The sequence below is a fragment of the Tenebrio molitor genome, chromosome 4, assembly GCF_963966145.1.
Source record: "Tenebrio molitor chromosome 4, icTenMoli1.1, whole genome shotgun sequence".
Lineage (NCBI taxonomy): Eukaryota > Metazoa > Arthropoda > Insecta > Coleoptera > Tenebrionidae > Tenebrio > Tenebrio molitor.
Window position 1 is genome coordinate 11,465,578 of NC_091049.1, and position 24,707 is coordinate 11,490,284.

General features: G+C 39.1%; 2 long non-coding RNA genes across 2 annotated transcripts in view; one reads left to right on the plus strand and one right to left on the minus strand.

Annotated features, from left to right (window-relative positions):
• LOC138129297 (uncharacterized) overlaps positions 1-24,707 on the minus strand; it is a 116,828-nt gene that overhangs the window by 21,531 nt on the left and 70,590 nt on the right. The window lies entirely within an intron of this gene.
• Positions 5,128-24,707, plus strand: part of LOC138128235 (uncharacterized) — a 37,161-nt gene continuing 17,581 nt past the window's right edge. Inside the window, exon 1 of the long non-coding RNA XR_011158565.1 lies at positions 5,128-5,550. This is a non-coding gene — a long non-coding RNA (uncharacterized lncRNA). The remainder of the gene's footprint in view (positions 5,551-24,707) is intronic.

A 24,707-nucleotide genomic window follows, 5' to 3' on the forward strand; every position in this document is an offset into this window, starting at 1 on the left:
TAAAGCATAATTTAGAGTAGTTTTTTTAATGTGACAGAAGTTTGATGTCCCAAATTTTATGATCGTAATAGTACTGCATAGGGTAAACTATTAGAAATCAAATCCCCTAAAACAATGTTCCTTGCTTGTGGTCCCATTACATTAACAACCAAAGCTTCAGCTTTAGTGCGTCCCAAGTACACTTTCTTAAAAGGTTCTGAGATGAAACACTTGAACAATTTTATCCCACAATCCAAACTGTTGTAAGATAGATTATGGATGACATTGTGGTAAATTATTGCAAGCTCTATTGCGGCAATTTTATTCTTCTCCTCTATATTCTCCTGGTTACCACTACAGAATTTTGTAATCAAATTACTTTGTTTTGCTGCACAGACATTTTTGTTATGTTGTATCGTGTCTTGGTGCTGTTTCACCTATAAACAAAAATTTTACTCTGATAATTTGTCTTTAATAGAAATTTAATCCAGGAATGTAGAATACATTAGCAATATAAATAGGTAAATGTAGGTAAATATATAGGTAGATGTAAAAAATTGTATTCTGTGAGTTTAGTTAAAATCGAAGGTTTATTTTAATAGACCAAAGCATTTAGAAGATTTTCGGCAGAGAATTCGCGCTTATTTGTTCCATAATAAGCCCTGACATTATTGAGCGCAGTGTACAGTACACCTCTAGAAAATTGAGCTACCCTAAAACTTTATGGTTTTGACTGCAATTACCAAACAATAGGTGGCAGCTTTGGTCGGGGCTGGGTGGGCTCGTGGGTGTCAGCGAGTTTGACCACCATCCCTAATTTTTGTTAACCTGATGGTCGCTACCGAAGAGATTAAGATCTTCCAGGTAGCGATCGAAGGCCAAAGAGATGAAACCATTATTTTTTTTTGTCAGGTCGATAATATTTACCTTGATGGCACATTCCAATATTGCAAAAATGTTTTTTTATGGTTACAAAAAATGGTCATTTGGTGCGATTCTGTTTTAAAATTTACCAATATTGCTATATAACAATCTTGTAGTTGCTATGATATGAAGCTGTTGATTGGTTGCATCTATGCAAAATCAATGTTGTTCAATAACAATATTGGTACATTTTGAAACAGAATCGCACTAATAATGTACCTTTCATTTTTTTGTTTGTTTGTTGCTAAACAAAACTGTTTTAAACTTAAGCGAGTGGTCACAAATTTTGAAGTTGCGATACACAAGGCAGTTGGTAATGTTTGGCCAAATGTTACTGTTATCGGTTGCAAGTTTCACTTTACGCAATGCTGGTTTAGAAAAATTTAGGCCTTAGGATTAATAAGTGAATGTCGAAATAGAGAATCAAAAATTAGTGAATTTTTAAGATTATTTTTTGGTCGTCAGTATTTGAAATCTTCGAATGTTAGCGATGTAAAATCCTCGTCGAAAAATAGTCAATTTTGACTTAAATTGTAAATCATTTTACAATAGGAGAGAAAATCGTCTTATAAGTACCATAAATAATTCCATAAATAAATAGGGGCTGTTACTTTACCTGATGTTTGCTCTTCCTTGAGTCGGCACTGCACAACAAAGGGGCAATAAAGTTAGAGGGTATTATGGTAGTTATAAGACGGTTTGCTGTCCTATTGTAAAATGATTTACAATTTAAGTCAAAATTGATTATTTCTAGACGAGGACTTTACTTGTCTTTGAATTGTCTAATATGATTTAATAGGTTAGGTAGGGTGGTCAAACCCGTGTACGCCCCCGGGCTCGGGGCTTAGCAGGTAATAAATTTCGAAGAAATGTAAACAACAGACCATCTCGGCACCCTTGATCACCAAGTACTTTGTTAGTAATTGCAGTCAAAACCATAAAGTTTTAGGGTAGAGTTAAGCCGGCCTGAGATATGTCATTTGGTGGGGGTACACGAAGACGGAAAACAGTCGGACGAGTCCATCTTTCGTAAAATAGGGGTGTTCAACAGATTAAAAATCAGCTGATTTTTTCAGTGACCGGTGAATGAGTAAAAGTTTCCATTTAGCTGTTTTTTGAGTATTTTAAGTGATTTGTCCGCGCAGATTTCCCCCACCAAATGACATACACTATTGGACAAAAGTAGAGCAACAAAATTGTTGTTTCTATTGTAACTAAAAAATATTTTTAGAATTTGGAGATTTTTTAAATTAATTATAATGAATTACCACCTCTTAAGTTAAGTAATGCATCAGACAAAAATGGTACAATTTCTGCATAGTTTGGCTTCAAAAATGTTAATATTAAAAATTACTGAAAAAAATCATTGCGACAAAAGTAGAGCAACACTTCTATACAAGATGATTTTATTTAACTTATCGAAAACAACAATTAAAAAGAACATTAAAAAATAACAATTATCAATAGTACTACTCTAATAATTAATGGAATATCCATTATTACTTATAATCGCTCTACAGCGCCGTGGCATTGAGGAAATCAAATTTTGAATGGTATTGTCTGAAAGATTTGCCCAAATTTCCTTAATTTTTTCAAGCAATGCCTGTGTATTAGGAAACCGAGTTGTGCGAATTCGACGTTCTACCTCGTCCCATAAGTTTTCGATCAGGTTGAGATCTGGAGACTGTGGTGGTCACTGCAAAATCTCAGCATTGTTATTGTGAAACCATTCCTGGACAAGTCGCGTCGTGTGTTTAGGGTCGTTATCATGTTGAAACACGAAACGCAAAGGCATTTCCCATTCTGCATATGGTAGCATTACATTTTGCAGAATGTCCCGATAAACAAAATATCTATCAATGATTCTCTCAATACGGTGCAAGGGGCCTACTCCATTCCACGAAAAACAGCCCGATAAGAAAACACTCCCCCCTCCATGTTTAATTGTATTGTAATTTCAATTTGGTTGTAGGTCGTAAAATTTTATTGGATATTATGAGCGATTAACGGGCACAATGGTTGGGTTTGAAAAGGTTGGAAAGCGGCGCGTGCCGTTTGCCGTACAATGCAAATATACCAAATGTACAATACAACCCTGCTTAAAATATTACCTGCTAGTGGTAAACTAGGATTTATAAGCCCCGCAAGATCTTTAACTTAAAGTACCATAAAATTTTACGACCTACAACCAAATTGAAACTAGTATAGGTGTAGCGTACTTGAGATTGAATCTGGTATTCTGGTGTTAACTGGTCGTCTTACACGTTTCATTCCGTCAGAACTGTACATTTTATAGCGAGTTTCATCGCTAAATAAGACTTTTTTCCAATCGTGTATGGTCCAGTTAATATGCTCTCGTGCAAATGCAAGCCTAGCTAATCTGTTTCTTCTAGAAACAAGGGGCTTTTTCACTGGACGTCCACTAAACAATTTTGCTTGTATTAATCTTCGTTGAATTGTTCTTGGACTAACCAGAATTTCCGGAATTTCTGCAATAATCCGCGGTGCAGGTAATCATGGATCATTTTGAGACATTCTTTTAATCCGTCTATCCATTAAAATAGTAGTTTTTCTGGGTCTTTCTGATTTTGGAATTTTGTCTAAGTGTCCTCATTCGTTGTAAGTAGACATTATTTTTGACACACTGTATTTCGGCAAAAGAAACTGTTTCGAAATAGCAGACTGTTTTTTTCTCTCTAGATGGGCATTTATTACCATCTGCTTTAATTCTTTATTGGAATATTTTAGTTCTTACTTCAAGGAAAGACTTTTATTTTACGAAAAATTTAAAGTGTTGCTTTATTTTTGTCGCATAAACGGTGTGCACTTTCGATAATAAAGTTTCTTAAATTGCTTTGTGTTAATATTATAAACGATTAGTTATCACAGGTGACAGCCGCCTACTTGGGATTTAAAAAGTAATTAGAATTTGTTTGTATTTCTGCCATTTAAATATAAAATATTGATTTTTTTCCTTTTCTTTTTTGAAGTTGCTTTACTTTTGTCCGATAGTGTATCTCAGGCCGGCTTAACTCTAGCTCAATTTTCTAGAGGTATACTGTACAAAGTGTTGGTGAATGCCAAATGGTTGACATGAAGCAATTTGAACATTTTATTGTTAACCTTAGATGTTTATTTGTTTTTTTCTTGAGGTCAATTAAAATTTTTACATTAAAAATTAAATTAAATTTTTGAAGTGTATTGATAACATAATTACATAACATTTTTAATTTTTAATTTTTTGGAGTAAAATTTGTCATTTTATCAAAAAAAAAATCGTTATGTAAGGTATTAGGTACTAATCTTTTTCATTCATCGTTTAAGTGGTAGGAAGATCTATCAGAAAAAGAACAAAAAAGTAGGGGTTGTCATTAAAAAAAATATTGATGAAGTCATTATTAGGAGATGAAAAGCTGTCAACATAAGTAAAGTACTAAACAATATGCACAAAATTGACCTCTTCGAGAATTTTACTCAGAAATTAATACTTTCAGTGTTATTGAATTTATTCCGAACTTTACAAACGTACTGTATGTATTACTTACAACTTACTTGATGTAAACCCTGTCCCTTTATAGAAAAATCTTTGTGACATATTTTGCAATGGGCATTTTCACTGATTCTTGTTGAACGTGTTAACCATGGGTAACTGCTTTCCCATTCCTTATGATAATTACAAGAGTATCGTTTGGTTTTTTTATTTTTTGGTGGAGTCAAGGATGGATCCTCGGGTCCATCGGGATCTTCCTGTTCCCTATTGTTATTGTTATTCTCCATGGTTTGTTTAACTTTTTCACACTATCATGCACGTGCAATGCAACACTTTGGTACAAAGAAAACCACAAAGAAACTACCCGTAACCGTATGTGGGAGACCATGTGAGACTGTTTGAAGTTTGAACTTTGAATCTTTGAATGTAATGTTATGATGCAATAATGCATAATATCAGATGCTAACGCGCATGCCTACGTTATGTACTAGCTACCAACCACTGAAACAGTCTCAACAACCCCAAAACATAAAGATTCCGCCCAGGTTTAAAACTATAAATAATTACCTATATGAGTTATATGACACTTTTAGGAATTTTTGATATATTTATTTAAAATATATGAGAAATTGATATTTCAATATGAGTTATGAGATTTTTAACAAATATATGAAACTCATATGAAATATATGAGGTCTGGCAACCCTAATCTTACCGGCAAATTAAATCCACATACAAAATAATGAAATCAGCTGTTTTTTGTTTTTCATATTTCGTTTAAGGTTAAGGTAACTAGATCAACACACTACGTATAGTGTGTTGATCTAGTACCTTATTTAAGGTCACTTTAAAGCGCCCTCTCGCTGTTCCTGATTTTCTCCAATATTTTATGAACGCGTTCCTGGCGTTGAACAAAACTGCGGGTCATTTGTAGGACACATAACCTTTTTCAGTGGCCAATGCGCCAATGTTTTGTTGTGTCGGCGTCCGATGTCATGCACGTGTTTGTGGTTTAAAGAATAAATTCATGTGCAAGGAATGAGAAATCGTGTTTGGAGGCATCCATTAATGATTAAGAATAAATATGGTTTGTTCGGTGCTTTGGAATTTCGGTGGGAATCGCAAATAACTTCCAAGCCAAGAGTGCGAGTGGCTGGGTGAGTACTAATCACCAGTGTTGTTCCTAGTCCTAGGGAATCTTATCTTGTATCCACGATGCTTGTATCTACTATTGGGAGCATAAAAAGTGGGAAATCAAATTTCTGTCAGTTTTGAAAAATCCGATGTAGTTCAAGCTTTATTATCATTTTTTTCTGACACTATTCTAGCTGACAGTTTACAAACGTATTTTATATTCCTATTTTCCTTTTCCAAATGCCCTCTTCTTTTGATAAAGGTAGATTTTGATTGAGACTTTGCATTAAATAAATATTCACTATGTGCAAACGTGCTTACTTGCAATCATTCCCTACAACCTACAGTACTTAATGACAACGTCAATCAATTCAAAGTAGGGTTAGAATCAGATAAGGGTTATTTCACATTAAAAGTCAAGACAATGACATTGATGTCCCACTTTTTCGGCCCGCAATACTACATGTGGACTCTCCACATTACACTATTACGGATCATCATTTTGACTTTTTTGTGTTTTATGTTCTGTGCAATTTTAAGGAATTTCCTCACGATATGACATGAGTATAATAATATACATTTTTGAATTTCAACTACCAGTGTGTTCTCTAAGTTCAAAATTTTAAGTACGTAAAATAAAATCTCATCAATTAGGTATAATAGTACCTACTTAATCGTCGTCTGCATCTGTATTTATATCATTTAGCGAGTGCTCATCAAATTTTAAGTCTAATCTATTAGGTTCCCATTCCATTGACCCACCTGGAACTGTTTTTAGTTTATCTTTCACAGATAAAATTGCAGCACAGGTGGTTATTAATAACTTATTTCTAAGGGATGTTTTTATCAACGTCAATTGTGAAAAGCACTGCTCGGCAGCAGCTGAAGAATGTGGCAAGGAAAAAATTGTTTTAACAATAACCATTAAATTTGGAATCATGAGATTGTCACAACCATTTTTTTGTTCTGACACCGTTTTCCAAAATGCATTAATATCAGTCCGTTTGTTGCAGTCTTTTAATTTAATTTCACTTGATAATTGCCACTCAGTGTGTGCAGACTCTACATCAATTTCAATGTTAGGAAATAACACAGCAAAATCTGCTATGGCTAGTATCTCACCTGATAGCGCTACTTCAGGAGTCAAATATACAGCATATTGTAAATATTTATCATTAAAATTGAACTTTTTTTTGACCTGATTACACAGTTCAATAAAAAAATCTAACACCCGAAGGCGGAAATGATGTAAATTTTTTCGTTATCAGTAAATTATTTCCCTTCAACAATAAATCTGCTTTTGTACCTATACCGGGTTGAGGAATTGCATAATCATGTTCCCCAATTTCCAAATCTCGCACATCCAGCCCATACTTTTTTATTACGTGAATATCATCTAATGATATATTTTGAACTTCACGATTCAAAGAGCTGGTGATTGTGTTAACATAGATGTTTCATCTTGCCTTTTAAGGCTCCAGGGTCATGTTGGACTAAATCTTTTATACGTATGGTAGAATTGAAACGCGGTGGGATTATTATTCCAGCCGTTTCTTGCTCTAGAACACGAATTTTAGTGTTACGGTAAATAAACATTAAAAAACAATTAATAACTTACCGAGTGCTACAAAAAAACAACTCCAAGTGATCCTGAAAAAAACTTGTATGTCAGGAGATGTTTTAAAGAAGCATTTTCTGTATTGACAAATTTGTCGTATATACCTAATAGAGAATCAATAATAATTCTAATTATTAAGCCTTTAATTGGAGTTTTATATTGTGTTTGGTACAGGGGCACACTTTGTTTGTTTCTAAGCCCTTTTAAGTATGCTATTGAATGTAACAGAATTGGCCTCCAATAATTTTCATTATTAGGTCTGAGAGGAGTGTGGCACCCTTTTCCAAAGGGATTTCTTGAGTTTAATAAATCAAAAGAGTTATTGAAAATATTCAAAAACCGTGTTGTAGCTTCACAGTTTTGAAACTCTGGATGTTGTATTTTATTTCTTAAAAACTCCGAAGATTCAGCTACAATTTTGCTCAGAGTTTGAGCAGCTAAATTCACCTGGAACATAAATGCACATATAACGACCTGCAGTGATATATCTAGCACATACTAACTTTCATCTTGTGCCGTTGTCACTATAAGTGTGCTTTCTTTAGTTTGTTGCTAAAGTGAAGCCTTTCTTGCTCTTGCACTTCATGCAGTTTTTTTTAGGAAATGAAACACGATTAGACCTCCATCTTCATCACAAATTGTTTCAAGAGTTGCCCAACAATTTCTTATAAGTTTCAACATATGACACGCATCCAAAATTACATAAACATTCTCATCTTTACTGGGTCCTTGAAATATGGCTTTAAATGATTAATATCATTTACTTCTGCACCTAAATTAGTCATCATAGTGAAGTTGGCATTTGGTCCATCACATGTGACAGATGTGATTGTCACACCAACTTCGTGCAGTATTACCAAAGTCTCTTTCACTAACTTTGCTTTAGGAGCCCTAGTTAATGATTTAATTAGGAAATACCCAATCGGTCATTTCCAACTGCCATCCACAGCAACAATTATTAACAAAAGAGCTTCCGTAGCACAATCAATACTGTCATCTGTAATGCCACTCCCAAAGTCAACATATCCCCAGCTTTTTCCAGCAATAAAATCTATTTCTTTTTTTATGGCAATTTCATCCAGCAGTTAATAAAAATACTATATGCTCATTAACTGAGCATATAGTATTTTTATTTGCCTCTCGATTTTCATTTGCTTTGCTGGTAATCAAATTAAATGAGGTTTGTGAAAATCCAGGCAAACACTCCACATTGCTCATCCAATTCCTTATGGATGAAAGTGATGGCAACGCCATTTTAAAGGTACTTTCACGTACTCATAGGCCTTGGTTGAATAGAAACTTAGCGTCATAGCAAAGCTCCGCAACTCTGGGCTATAACTTTTCCTGGAAATCTTACGCTTATTGAAAAGTAGTCTGTTTATTATTGCTGCAGGTATCCCAGAACAAGACTTTTCTATTGTTGCCATAGCTTCATCATTGATAAACTTTTTGTTTCTCAAATGTCGAACAAGGCCACCAAGACTTCTAATTTTATTTTGCAGACGTCCAATCCTTTGATTTGTAACTCTCATTTTTTTCTTAATGCAAAAGTTTCACCTTTTGTTTAAATCAAAGCATATTTCACTTTCCGAGGACTAAAACTAAATATAACAAATAGGTGAAGTGAACTTAGTATAAACGCATTAAAACATTGGAAATTACCTATAAGAATGTTCCACTCTGAACAATCTTCTCCTTTTCTTTGGACTTCCTTGCAATCTCACCGAATCACTGGAAGATGTTTGTCGATCTTCATTATCTCTTTTTACAGAGGCTCTCTCTAGTTTTGGACTTTCCTCTAAAGTAATAGTGCTTGTGATAGCAGCAAGGGGATTGGATGTTGATGATCTGGAAAAACAAATAAAATTGATTATTGTTATGGATGGACAACAATTTTGACAGACTGACTCATTTATGATATAATTCCCAAATCCTCAACAACAGGTGCCACGCTGAAATAATGAAATTATTTGATGACATTATTAACACATATTTACACATTATTAAGAGTGTACAAACCTTGTATGTAAAGGAGTTCGCAAAAACGATGGTTTTTCTGGTTTTAATTTTAAAGAAGGGACAGCTTCATCTTTTAACTTCCCTGTTTCTAAAAAATCTTCGTTTGTGAAAAGTTCAGAGCAAATAACATGATGTTTAGAAGTTTGTTCTTCAGGGTTCCTTCCTAATGCTCGCAACCACGACTCTCGTTTTTTATTAGACAACTTTCATCAGACAACTTTTATCAGACAATCTAAAAGCATTCAGATAAATAATAAAAATAATTATGGAAATGGCAAAACTACTTCAGTGAATAGGTTTTTATATATTAAGATACAATTTTACAAAATTACTTGACGTCTAGGTACTTCTGGTAGCTTCTGGGTATTTTCAATGTTTTTATTTTAAATGGTCTACAAAAATTCCCCACATGCGCAAAAATGAAAACACTTCAATGTTAAAATATTACACCAAAATACGCGTGGCACCACTCAGTGGAGGCAGTCAGATCAGCAGAAAGATGAACTTAAAATTGCAGTTTTTAACAGTACGTATAGTAGCGGCCAAAAGTAAGGAAACATTTGAAAAACAAGTTTTATTTCTTTTTCTGCGTTTTATTTAAAATCAAACTAGGAAAAACATTGTAGTAAAGGACCTGAAAGATACAGTCAAAGAAGTTGTTACAAAAAAAAATACGAGTAGTTTAAGAAATAAGCAATTGATTTATTTTATATGTGGTCAGAAGTAAAGAAACAAATTAACAGTTATTTTATATAATCATTATTTATTAATAACAAGTAGAATAGCCATTATGTTTTATTACTTCAGTACATTTTCTAGGCATAGAAAAAATCAATACTCCGACGTTATGTTGTCCCAGGCTCTTTGTGCTGCCTCCAACAAATCTTCTCTGGATTTTAAATGTAGCCAAAATTCTAAAACATCTAATTTTCTTAGATTTACTTTTTCTGTTTCATCAAACGTTGGTTTTATTTTAATTAATTCTTGAACCAATACTCCATCTTATTCCAAATTAAAAAAATCACAAAGTGGATTCAAGTCTACTGTAGGGGCATCAACATTTAAAGCCGTTGTAGAATTTAAGAAGTCAAAACTTATTTAAAGGAAACCTACTAGTTAAGACACTCCTGGGCCGCGTTGCACAATCATTTTATCAGTAATAATCAGAGACCGGTGAAAAATGGTTAATCGCTAGCGAATAACTCCCACCACAAGACCTTCAATGTCGGCGCGCTCCATTAGTGGAGTAAAATCGGACTGCAATTATGACTCTTATTTATTAGTTATTAGTGATTCAAAGGAAAGGTATAATTAAATGAGACCTATCCTATCTTGTAGAGGACATTTTGGGGCATAAGGAATGGTCATCTACAACTTTTTTTAATTGGACCGAACTTTGAAAACGGCTTTTATAACTACGTAGTTGAGGTGTAGTCCGAAAAACTACGTTTCTCGTAACATTTAACGCTGTGTTAATTCAACTATTGAAGCTATAATTTTGATTTTCTGTATATTTATACTAAAAAGTACAGCGCTTCCAACAGTGTATTGCGTTTGGCAATCACACTTATATTTATTGAGTTCTAGCAATCACAAAAATATAAAATAGGCACTTAGAGACTATTGCGTTTTAACAATCCCAAACCTTATCACTAACAGCACGAGAGAGAGCTTCTTCGTTCATCGACGAGAGACGAGAGAGTTTTTTCTTCCTCGTCACTCCGTGTGGGGGTAGGAGTAGCGCCAGATTCGAAATGGGGTACCGCACGACGCTACAGTACCCCCCTCCCAGTGAAAATGCTATTTGAACGAATACGAAATACGAATACGAAAAACTACAAAGTTTTACAAAATTAGATTGACAAATGATAGAAACGCATATTTACAAAGTTTTACACAATTAGATTGACAAATGATAGAAACGCATATTTACAAAGTTTTACACAATTAGATTGACAAATGATAGAAACGGAGAAGGTAACATAAAAGCAACGCTCGCTATCAGTACACTTGCACCATGTCCCCGAATCGTGTCGGAAATTTCACATGACGACCTGACCGTGTTGTGCGATTCCTCAGCGCGTAGTCTGGGGAATTGTTTGATCTTGTCCGCTTTGCGTTGGTCCCATGGTCGGTACTGCCGGAACTGGTCGATCCTTGACAGCTCACGCTTTTGTCCCCTGGCAGGTTCTCGGTTGTTGTTTCCAGATACGCCGGCTTCAACCTGTCTATTGAGACGTTACTGCGTTTGTTTTTGATCTGCAACGAAAAATATTTAGGGTTCCTTGCCAACACTTTGTATGGGCCGTCGTAAGGGGGCTGTAATGGCTTCCTCACGGCGTCGACTCGGACGAATACGTATTTGGCTTGCTGCAGGTCTTTCGGGAGGTAAACTGGGTGCTCGCCGTGTGTTTGTGAAGCCGTATAGGGGATCGCGTTCATCTTCGACCTCAGTTCCTCTACAAAGTGGGGTGTTGGTGCTTGGTTGTCCATGGAAGCGGGCGTGCTGGTTCGGATCATGTCTCCTGGTAATCGCAATGGAGTGCCGTAGACCAGGTCGGCTGGTGAAGCTTCGAGGTCTTCTTTGACTGTTGTCCGGAGACCTAGCAGTACCAGGGGCAGCGCTTCCGACCAAGAGGATGATGAATGCCCTGGCGCACGTTTCGGCGCTTATGTCGCTGATCGCCACTGCTTCTGGCCATCTCGTGAACCGGTCCACCATCGTCAGTAGGTACTCTTTTCCATTTGAGTGAGTGAGAGGACCGACAATGTCTAGGTGTACATGGCTGAAGCGTGCATCTGGTTGACTGAAGGTGCCGATTGGGGTTTTTGTGTGGCGCTGGATCTTGGACCTCTGACACTGAAGGCATGTCTTTACCCAGGATGCGGTGTCTCTCTTCATATTTGGCCAAAAGTAATTTTTGGTGATTTGTTTCGTCATACTCCTGACCCCCGGATGAGCCAAGTTGTGTACCTTGTCGAAGACGAGTCGTCTGAATGGTCTAGGTACATAGAGGCGGTTTCCATGTGTCGTTTCGTACCAGAGGATTTTCTCTGACAGCGGAATGGGCAACTGTACAAAGGTGAACTTGCCTTCTGTTTTTAGGCCCTGGAGTTGTTCGTCATGCTCTTGTGCTTCAGCTAATACTGTGATAATACTCTGATCTCTGAAACTGTCTGTGATATAGGTAATGTTATGCACAATTTTGTGATAGATAACTGTGATACTTTTTAGTGCAATCAAAAAACTGAAATCTGATTTTACCATGGGACCCGATAACGTTCCAGCATTTCTTGTAAAAGATTGCGCGAGTTGTCTATCAGAACCACTGTGTCATATCTTCAATTTAATCATCCAGCAAGCAGTATTTCCTGAGGAGTGGAAGATTTCGAGAGTGGTGCCTGTTTTTAAATCAGGTGATCGCAGTTGCATTGAAAATTTTAGACCTGTAGCACTGATTCCTAACTTTGCAAAAGTGTTCGAGTCTATTGTTGCCAAAAATTTGCAAAGTCACATCCGCAACTACATCCACGATAGTCAACATGGATTCGTTCAGAATAAATCAACTGCTACTAACCTCTGTCAATTCGTTCAATATGTATCTACCGCCCTTCATAATAAACAACAAGTTGATATTGTATATACAGATTTAAGTAAGGCGTTTGATGTTGTAAATCATAGTATTCTCTTAGGTAAACTAATTTCTTTTGGATTGTGCGACAACTTAGTCAAATTATTTGCGTCATTCTTATCTGACAGGAAACAATATGTTGAATGTGGTGGTTATCGATCAGGTCAATATATAGCATCTAGTGGTGTGACCCAGGGATCTAACCTGGGTCCCTTACTTTTCATCATATACTTTAACGATGTGTTGTTCCAGTTTAAATGTCCAGTATTTGTTTATGCTGATGACCTCAAGATTGTAAATATAATATATTCGGAAAATGATTGTTGTGATTTACAGGAGGACTTAAATAATTTTAACACGTGGTGTTCCATTAATAAACAGAGTATTAATGTAAGTAAATGTAAGTTGCTAAGGTGCTTAAGAATTGAGAATGTTATTAATTTTAACTATACCCTAAATGGTACGTTAATTGAACAGGCAACCCAATATAAAGACCTAGGGGTGATCATTGATTCTAAGCTAACATTTGTACCCCAAATTCAGTATATCTGCGCTCATGCAACAAAGATGTTAGGGTTTATCGTTAGAAACACTAATAGCTTTAAAAGTACAGACTCTCTTATAACCCTGTTTAATAGTTATATAAGATCCAAACTTGAATACTGTTCTATCGTTTGGCAACCATATTACAATGTACACATATTGTTGTTGGAACGTATCCAAAGGAGATTTTGTAAGTATTTATTTTACATTAGGTTTCGTAGGTACCCAGAAAGACACATTGCAACTAATGTATTACTAGACCAGTTCAACTTTTGTTCTCTAGACCTAAGAAGAAAATTAGCTAGCATTCTGTTCTTGTATAAATTAGTACATGGTCGAATTGTTTGTACTCAACTTCTTAATGACATTCTCTTCCGTGTACCTCGCTTAAATGCGAGGCACCCTATAACATTTAGCATAGAACACTGTAGGACCAATCAGCATTTTCACTCACCTTTGAATAATATGTGCCGCAACTACAATGACATCTCGTATGCGGTTGACATTTTTATTACAAATTACAGATGCTTTCATACGTTTTGTAAAAACGCCCTTCATGTGTGCGCCTCAATTTAACATGTTTTTGATGTTAACTCATCATCATAATTAACTGTAGCTGCCTACTTATGTATAGCAATTAAGTTATTAGTGTATTATTGTTTTTATCTTGTTTCTGGTAGGGTTTTCTTTTTTAGTATTTTTCTTTTTAGTATTTTTTCTTTTATATTTTCTGATACGATGTATGATAGATTTGTGTATCCTTTTTATGGACCGTATGGTCTGTTGGGAAATATATTATATTATTATTATTATTATTATTATTATTATTAATGCATCCCCGGTGAAGTTGCATGATTGGACTGCTTGTATTCTCGACAACGTGTCCGCCGGAGTGTTGTCTTCCCCCTTGATGTGCCTGATGTTCGTGGAGAATTGGGAGATTACATCCAGCTGTCTAGCTTGTCGTGGAGTACACTGGTCTGGTTTTTTCTGAAATGCATAAATTAAGGGTTTTTGGTCACTGAAGATTGTGAAATTGCGACCCTCTAGGAAGTGTCGGAAGTGTAATATGGTTTGATAAATCGCCAAAAGTTCTCGATCGTAGGCGCTGTACTTTTTTTCGGTACCGGTGAGCTTCCTTGAGAAGAATGCTATTGGCTTTTGCTGTCCCTCTTCGAGCTGTTGCAGTACTCCGCCGATTGCCCAGTCTGAAGCGTCTGTCGCGATGCTGAGAGGGTTGCTGTGGCTGGGGTATGTTAACCTGGCTGCTTGCATCAAATCCTCTTTGCACTTCTCAAAAGCTGTTTTTGTCTCTTCCGTTGGTTCGATCGGGACCTCTCGTCGTGTACAGCCGTTCAGGAGAGCGTTTAAGGGTGCTTGGGTTTTTGCTGGTTGTGGGATCCACCTCCGATAGTAATTCACCATGCCCAAGAAACGTTGCAATTGTTTCGATGTCGTTGGGAACGTCAAGTTGCAGATGGCCTCGACCTTGTCTGGTAATGGTTCTACTCCTTCTGACGTGACCTTGACCCCCAAGAAGCTGATCTCTGCGGCCCCAAAAGTGCATTTTTTTGGATTTATTACCACGTTATGGCGATGAAGTCTTTCTAGTACTTGTTTGAGATGACGGAAGTGTTCTTCTTCTGTGTGGGACGCTACTAAAATGTCGTCTACGTAGACGTACACAAAATCTAATCCCTGAAACAGTTCATTCATAAACCTTTGGAACGTCTGGGCTGCGTTCCGGAAACCAAATGGTGTACGGGTAAACTCAAATAACCCGAATGGTGTAGTTACTGCTGTTTTTGGTTGGTCGGCTGGGTTAACCGGAATTTGGTAATAGGCTCTTACCAGATCGATGGTGGAGAAAATGGTTCTGCCTCGGAGGTGTTGGCTGAAGTCTTGTATGTGCGGGATCGGGTACCGATCAGGTACAGTTTGGGCGTTGAGCGTCCGGAAATCTCCACATGCTCTCCAAGTTTTGTCAGCTTTCTGCACCAAGTGGAGTGGGCTAGCCCGCGGCGATGAGGAAGGTTTGATGATGCCCTGTCGTTGGAGATTCTCAAATTCTTTTTTGGCCAGCTGATATTTCTCCGGGGCAACCTCCTCGGTCTATGGTGTGCTGGAGGACCTTTTGTTTCAATGTAATGCAGGACTGTGTGATGCGGTTCGGTTGGCACGTTTGACGACCTGAGTACGTTGGGGAACTGCCGCAGCAGTTGTTGGTACGCGTCAGCTGCGTTTGTAAACACTGCCCGTATTGTCTGTGGGTTTGTTTGTTTCAGGGGGCACTGCACTGCTAGCCACGTTTCCGAGTTGATTAACCTTTTACCACTGATGTCCACTATTAATTTGAAATTGTCTAAAAAGTCTGCTCCGAGGATGGCGTCCGTCACGTCTGCGATTAAAAACGTCCACGTGAATTCTCGTCTTAACCCGATATTCAGACGAAGCAGTCTTTCACCTAGCACTTTAATACTGGATCCGCTTGCCGTTTGCAGGTTGAAACGCGGAACGTAACGTTTGTGGTCTCTGAACTTCGCGGGCAAAATGCTGAAATCCGCCCCCGTATCCACCAAAAAATGTATCTTTGACTGTTTGTCACTTACATAGAGGCGACGAGCTGTACATCGTGCGGCAGGAGCTGACTTTACTCCTGCCCCGATGTGGCGTTTTTTTGGATACGCGCAGGGGTCCTTGCATTGCCGTGCTCGGTCTCCGAATTTGTAGTGATACCAGCAGTAGTTGCCCGTGTCCGTGTCGGGGGCTCCTCGGCTGCGACTTTGGCTGCGCCCTCTGCTTCGTTCCCGCTCGTGACGTTGGTTCCTAGCTGCTTCAATTGGTGCTCCATCTTCTCCAACCTCCGCATGACCGCCCCTAGAGTGGCGCCCTCTGACGTTGATGTGGACTGGCCTTGCGGGGTGGACGACGTATTGCGTGTGGTGGCTGCAATGGCGGCCGTCAGGGTGGCTTCCAGGATTTTGTCCGCCACCATAGCTACCTGGTCGAGATCGATCCCCGTCACCGCTACGAGGATGGGTTGTATGCTGCTGGGCATTTGCTGCAGGAACAACTCCCGCAAAACAGATTCGTTCACGTACTGCGTGTCCGTCACCAGGGTCCTCATGTGCCTGAGAAGTTGCGAGGGTTTCCGGGTGCCCAACTCCTGTCCTGATAGGAGTTGCTTCAGCTTCTGGGTCTCCGTTAGCGTCGTCCTGCTCAAAATCTCGGCTTTCAACTTGTTGTACGGGGCGTCCGCATCCGGTTTGAGTATGAGGTCGGCTACTTCTCCGGCGAGGTCTGGACCGAGCGCGGCGACCACATGGCTGAACTTCGTGTCCTCTTTTGTGATTTTGGGTGTCGCCAGGTTGAATTTGGCCTCCACCATGGCGAACCAAAGCTCCGGCTTATGCGTCCAGCACGGAGGTAGCGTCAGCTGCGAGGCGGCGACTTGGGGCTCGTTCGCGTCACTTCCGCCCGGCATTTTGGCGTTGCTAGATGTCTGTGTGATCACGTCGGGGTCACCAATATTGCGTTTGGCAATCACACTTATATTTATTGAGTTCTAGCAATCACAAAAATATAAAATAGGCACTTAGAGACTATTGCGTTTTAACAATCCCAAACCTTATCACTAACAGCACGAGAGAGAGCTTCTTCGTTCATCGACGAGAGACGAGAGAGTTTTTTCTTCCTCGTCACTCCGTGTGGGGGTAGGAGTAGCGCTAGATTCGAAATGGGGTACCGCACGGCGCTACAAGTGAATTGAAAATTTCGCAAATGTCGATAGTTTTGAAAAAAATAATTAATGAATTTCAATTAATCAAAAATGCGCATCGTATACTTCACTCTGCTGGGACCAATGTTGTGACGATCACTTGCGGTAGTGACGTCACGGGATTTGACGCCGTTCGGGTCGTTCGCGGAGCGTACGGTGTCGGGGGTCGGCTGTCAGGGCGCGGAAAGGGGGTAGCAAAACAAGCAGGTGTCGCAACAGGCGGGCCTTTACTTACAATATGTACAAAAGGGGGTGTTGGCGCCGGAACCCTTCGGGGACGGTGTCCGTGACCTGGAGGAGCGTTCCGGGCAGGTTTCGAGGGGAGCGCGGCTTGACACTTACTGTCTTTCCGGTCGGACCTGGACGCTGCGGGCTCTTCCTGTTCGGAGCGAAAGAGCGAGGGGTGGAAGGAAAGCGCGATGGCCGGGGTTCCCTCACAGCGGGAAGGAACGGGCCAGGACGGAGGGAGAAAGCGGGAAGGCCGGGGTTCCCTCGCGTCCGTACGGGTTGTCCTCCACCCATTCCTCGTGCTCCACTCCGTCGCAGACTTCCTCGGGCGTGTCCTTGGTATTGATTTGGGCCGGTGCTGGAGTTTGGGCTGGGGCGGTGTCATCGGCTGCGTTGCGGCTGCTGGCCGTGGTTCCCGGGGCTTCTCGTGGGGGCTTCCGTGCTGGGGTGTTCCCGACGGGGGCTGTCCGGTCGGTATGGTCGGTCGGAGGACGGACGGCTGGGCTGCCGGGCTGGGGTCCGGACTCTCCACTCCGGCGAGGGCGACGTCCATCTCGTCCACCACCGTCCACTCTAAGTCCAGCAGGTGGTCCATGGTGCGGACTCTGTTGGGCGACGGAGGTACCTGCGGATAGACGAGTGTAGTCGTTAGTTGTGCTGTCGGTCTGGGAGGTTCATTGTGGGGGGTGGTGGCGGTCCGGCGGATGTGTTCCCGGGCCCGGGGTTGAGTGGCGCACACCTGGTAAGGTCCGGGGGGTTTGGGGATTGGTCACGGCGTAGCGGAGCGGGATCGGCGGTCGGTTGGCGGTCGGACAAACGTGGTACAGTTCGGGGGTCAGTTACGGTTCCCAGGCCGGAGGTGTCCCTTCGGGCCGAACATATTGGCGGACGCGTTTCCCTGTGCGGGTTCGCTTCACCTTCCGGCGTCGGGGGGCGTCCCTCCTGGACATGGCCGGTCTCCCTGCGGATCGGCTGTTTGTGTGGGCGGAGCGGCGGGCGAGAGACACGCCTGGCGCGGTAGCGCTGTGATGCCCGCTACCGTTGTTGCCGTCGGGGTGGTGGTCGTTCCCGGCGGGTGGTCTGCCGGCTGCAGGGTGTGTTCGGGCGGGCTGCCCGTACTGCCCGTAGGCGGTGCTTCCGGCGGGCCGGTCGGTGTCGAGATCGGTGGCGTGCTGTCGTCGGGTGAGTGGCTCCTGTCGGGAACACGGGGCAGCGGTAGCGGAGGCAGCGGCGACGTTGGATCACGTTGTCGGCTGCGGACGGTGAGGTCCATTGGAGTCCCAGGCCACCGTGATACCCCTGTCAGCCGAGGGAGCGCCCGCCTGTCCGATCCGTCGGTCCAGCAGATGGAGGCGGCTGGTCGGGTCTGCGGGAGCAGGGGGTTTTCCCCGCTGGCAGTTGGGCCTGTCCGTGGGAGAGCGGGTGGGTTCCGGACATCCTTGGGGTTCCGTGTCCTTCTCTTCCCATTCTGGGGAGTCTGCGGCGCCCTTCTGAACCGTTGCAGCAGCTGGTGGGCGGCCCGTCGGGCGGCTTGGGCCAGCTCAGCCCGGCCGGCCTGTCGGCGACGCAGTTGCTGCTTGGCACTGGGCAAGTCCGCTGGCGCCGGTGGGGCTCGTGGGTCCGGCATCCTGGAAATGTTGGCACAGTCAGTCGGGGGTTCGGTCATTCGGTAGGGTTTCAGGTCTTTGATGTGAGCTCTGAGGATCTTCTGTCCGGAAGGGGATCGGAGGTTGTACACCACTGGAGAGAGGACTTTCATGACGGTGTACGGGCCGGAGTATTTGGGGGCTGTATTTCTAAGAGTTTTCTTGCATACATTGCAAACAACTTCATATTTGTTCTCATTCTCTATGTATTCAAATTCTAAATGCTTCTTGGCCTAGACATTTTCTTAATTAATTATTATAAGTAATGACCGTAATAAAAAATTTTATTCGTTTTAAGATATTTAGGTTAGTAAGATTAACTATAATAAATAATATAACAACCTCAAAAACACAATATTTTCCATTTTCTACGTATTTTACGTTTTTTACATATTTTACATCTAACAGTAAAAAACGTTTGCTACGCGTAAATTCCCATCCCTGGTGTGCCCTTTTTCTAAATACTTTTGTTCAATTTCGATATTATATTTTGCAGAAAAATGTAACAAAGAAAGTACAGAAAGTACCTTGTTCCGATTTTGGTACCCACAGCCGTCAGAATAAAGAATAATCGGTCGCTTTTGAGTTAAACATTTTTCCTTTAAATTTTTGATTATGGAAGTGACGAATACTGAAGCACTGAGATCGCCTTCAGTTTGGTCCCTAATTTTGTTGTGGGTAATGTTAAGTCAACCTTTCGGCGTGTGTCGCATGTTCAAAATAGTTCCTGCACTGATGTGTAGCCAAATTAAATATTGTGAAGTTGTGAACTTGAAGTTTTGTTTTATTGTATGCAGCGCTGACATTTAAAACTGGACATAATTTCACAGCTTGAGTATCCATCGTGAAAGTATAATTTAGGTTCTTCACAGCTTCTTCTTTATCCTTGTTTTTTTCGTCTCTCGCTTTGTCTTTATTCAAAATGTGAGTTCTATATTCTTCCTCTGAAATTTGATTAATTTTATAAGAGTGACAAATATCGCCGTCGTTTTTTCTCGGATTGAATATTGATAATTTCATATCGTCAAACATACTGTTAAATAGAAAGACAGCATAAGGCACCACGTTGTCCTGTTGGCATTTTTGCTTGTAGCATTCATAAAGCTGTACTTTGGATCTAAAACTTTGTTCGAGTTATAGCTCTATTCAGAAAAAAAGCGTACAAGTAGTGAGCCCAATTTTGGCTAAATTGTCATTTTGTAAACCTATCTTTTAATTGTTGTTACTTAGAAACCTGAAACTAAACATCTGCTGATTGCTGGATTTTATCGATGTCTTTTTCAGAGATTTTAAAGTGTGTAAATCTTTTGCCTTTAGGCAAGCATTACCAAATACTACAAACACAACTCAAACTTTTATTAATAAATTTATAGAAAAAGGCAACTCTCAGCAATTTAACTACTACAATTTAAAGATTTATAGAGTTTATAAAAGCAATTTTCACACATTTGACATACAAAATGTCAGTAATACGTTTTCTTGGAAACGATTAAATTAATTGTCCCAGTAGTAATTGTTACAGTAGCCCTTAATACGTGTACGCTTTTTTTTTTGAATAGAAGTGTACACTTTAGATGTGTCATTCGTGCATTAATGTGAAGGTTGCCTAGGTAAACTTTAATTTTTTTTTTAAGTACGCTGTTTTTGTTGTACTTGGACAAAGTACTGTGTTATTTTCGGTTCTTAATGTGTTTTCTACAATTCCCAGTTGGCTTTTTTTAGTCCAAGACTAAACCATCTTTTCTTTTAATCCAAGAGTTTCTAGAAACATTTTTTACAGACAATAAATTTGCCGTCATCTTTTTTCAAATGAAGAAGCGTGCACCAGAATGAAATGCGTACTACAAATCAGTTATGGTAGTGTGTCATGATCTGTAAGTTACGAAAAGGGCGAAGAAAATGCCAAACAGCTTGAAAACCTTCAGTTTGACAAACTAACACATCAGTCATAATGACAATAAATGGTCGCTTGGATTGACTTTTTTGAAATGTCAGAAATTTGCCACTTAAATTAATTGTCCGCCATGTACCAATGCAGTAAAAATTAATGGTACCATTAAAAAAAATCTATTCTGTAAATCGAAAGTCCATTAAATTTTTACAGACACCCGTTAAAAGTGACATCTAATTTTCATATTTTAATGGGATGTCAGATAGTAGCCAGTAAAATTGTTGGCAAATAAAAAATAAGTACTTTTTTGGTTCATTTTTTGTAGGCAAGCAAATAGGATTCTTACCTGACGAACGCTTTTTAACATTATTTCGTCTTAGTAAAATCTGCTGTAATGAATTAATTGAGATTCTAACACCTTTAATGACGGAATCACGTTCATTGTTTCTCTTTGGGAAAGGAAGTTATCAAGTAGGGATAGGGCATGGATACTTGGTTGCTCAAAGTCAGCCGAGTATAAGCAGGTGCATTTGTGAGGTTAGTGAACTAGTAACAAGGCATTTCCGTAGGGCTTATAACGTTCCACTGCCAGAGAATGATCAAATATCACATCTGCCTGTCCCACATGTTGATAAAATTAAGCCAAGAATGGCAATTGGCATCAGGAAGGTGCTAGTTCTTCGCAGAAGAATAGTAGCAAGATATTTTCCTGTTAGAAACTAATGAATAATGAAACTAATAGTAATTATACACCAAGGTAGAGAAGACATTTTTTTAAGCCGAGGTAGTTTATTCCCAGAGAAGCGAAGCTTCGAGGGGAATAAAGAAGCGAGGCTTAAAATTGCCTTGTCTACCGTGGTATATATATTATTTTTTTTCACTACTAGATACGTTAAAACCCTTTCTAATAATAATTATTAATTAAATCATTTTGTCCGATGCGACGATCCGAGTTCTCATTTTTCAACGGTTGCTATGAAAATTGAAAATCGTCTGTCTACGTTAACCAATGAAATTAAAGAAAATCTTTCGTTGCTAGGTGACGGCTGTTCATTATTAACCACTGGTTAATAATGAAAAATTATTAACTAGTAGGAGAGAAATTCTACTTCGGGGTTCAGTTAGCTATTTCTATAATTGTTGAATTTTCTTTTTTCTTTTTAAATTAGATTTGATCTTCTGTAAAATTGTTAGTTGTGATTTAATTTAGTACCTACTAGTAATGTTTACTAAACTTACAAACATAGAAGGATTAGTTGGTGTCACTTCAACTGGTACTTCGCTTGGCTGTTCTATCAAATATTCTCCTGTTATTTAAAAAACAATAATGTTAGTAAAAAACTGAATTATAACAGGCTTTAACTTTTAAATACTTCTGTTAGACACTTCATTTGTTTAATCACTTACACCCAGGAACTCAGTATTTTCAATTCTAACTTCGGGTACACCTGCTTCAGTAAAGTATCTGGCCGGAAGGATCAGGTCCTTCTGTTATTTACTACATATACTACATAACCGTAGTATATAATTGTAGGCACGTTTCTTGTAAAGATTTTTTCGAAAAAGTAAGGTGATAGAGCTTTTCTGGAAAAAGTTAGAAAATCTGATAAATATTAAAAATCAGAATTTTCTTCGAGCAGTTCTTCAGAAGAGTAATACCGAATGAGATTAAAAGTCAATTGTGATTTATGATGACAAAGTCGGTTATGTGACGTTTCGCCCCTGTCGTTTAGCCCCCACTGTTTGGCCCCTGCCGTTTCGTCCCGGGATTTTTCGCCCCCGCACCGTTTCACCTCCGACCGTTTCGCCACCGAAATCTACCTACATTAGTTACTATAGTATAACAATGTAAAAAAAAATCTATGTAAGAAAATGACCCACTTGTGAATACCAATTTTTTGAGTCAGTTATAGAAAATAGTTTATTTAATGAGTTCGTGTGTAAATTGGGCCTTTTTTGGCACTCGTGGGCCTTTAAAACGCTCGTTTCCCAATTTACACACGAACGAGTTGAATACAACGTTTTTTTGTTCAACGAGCCCCTTAAAGGCTCCAAATCGCTTAAAATCTTTAAAATTAGCTTGACGTTTCGTTTTGACAAGTTGTGACATTTATCAAAATCCATTCACACAGGAGAAAATTCTCAAATTCTGACAGTGTCGAACAAAAAAAACATTTTTTTGCTCGAAATAGATTTTCTAAATGTAATGAGTGTTATGACAAGAAACGTGCCTACAATTACTGGGTGCCCCAAAATTCGCGGACCAACGTAGTAGTACGTTGTTAACCCTGGAACGGTACCCATCAAAAAAACTCCATAAACGGTACCCTGGGGTACAAATGTACCCCAATTAAAAAAATTATATTTTCCAACTGAAATTAGATTTATTAAAATATTTAACAAGGGAGAGTGAAATATCATCCTTAATTAACACAACAACAAAAATTATATGTATATAATTTGAAAAAATCAGTAATTTGGGCACACCTTTTTGTGGTGTTGTATACAGTTAAACTGATTGCTAGTGTTGCACCGAGTCCCAGTTTTTCGGTTTTGGTCCTGGGACAAAGTGTACACCAAACAGAGGATTGTTGAGCAGAATTTGGGGCTTCCTCAGGTAGTTCAGTTTTAGAATTCGTCTGATAATTTCGCGAAGGTGAGACGGCAAATTCGACGTTTCAAGACTCGCAGTCATGTGAGTGTGATTAGATCTATCGAAAATTTTTTAGGGAAGATCTTCTATGTATTTGGGAACTCTTCCTTTCCTGGTGTATTAGGATTAGAAAACAGCACCATATGGATCAAATTTCAACGGTGTCAAGCAAGTTATAAAAATTCGAAAAATCTAGCGCTTCTTTTTCTTACGCGATTATTATCATTAGAAAGATTAGCCATGCTAAATAATACAAATTGGTTAGCTATACATTGAAATGTGCTACCATAAAAATGAAATTTAGCACAAATGTCCTAGTTTTCAACAATTTTATACCACTCTTATTTTGGTACCCTGGGGTACATATGTACCCCAGAATACCTGAGCAAAAAAAACAACACCTGCTAGGATGACAACTATGCGTTATAAATTTAAGTTAGTTTATGTAGTGAAAATATGAGGAGTTTCAAATAGCTGCTGCCATTAATTAAAACGTAGCACAACTTTAAAAAAATCGTGGGGTACTCCAGTACCCCGGGTACCGTTCCAGGGTTAAGTAATCATTAATATAGCAGGTAAAAATATTTAAAAAATCAATCTTCTTTTTTGTGGAAGATATAGACCTTTTCGTTACACTAAATGTGGCTACATTTAAAAACATTCTGTGCATCCCAATAGTCTGCAAATATTTCATTTTTGTTGTATCCATGGAAATGAGAGGGAAAAATCAGCCATGTTGCCGTACGCTATTTTAGGTAAAACGAATATAAAATTACTACTTGAAAATGCTGGAAATAATGCAGAAAATAATTGCAAACCTGATCACAATCGTTCAGAATTATTAGGCCACTGGGTAGTAAAAGACAAATAGTCCAAATCTTTTTTAATATTTAAAATAAATGAGATCAAAGCTGCACATTTTGAGCCCCCATATCTTCAAATCTAAGAGGTATAGAATTTTTTTATTATTTTTCTCGTTATCTTCTAACATGAGTTGACATTGCCTCATTGAGTTGTTCCGCGAATTTTGGGGCACCCAGTATATACTTATTACAGATAAAATTGCTTTCACAGTTGACAGTTTCAGTTTATTTTTTTCCTTAGTCCATTGTGAATTAATCATAGAAAAAATTCTTTTTTTACAACCGTCAAAAAAACGCTACATTTATGCA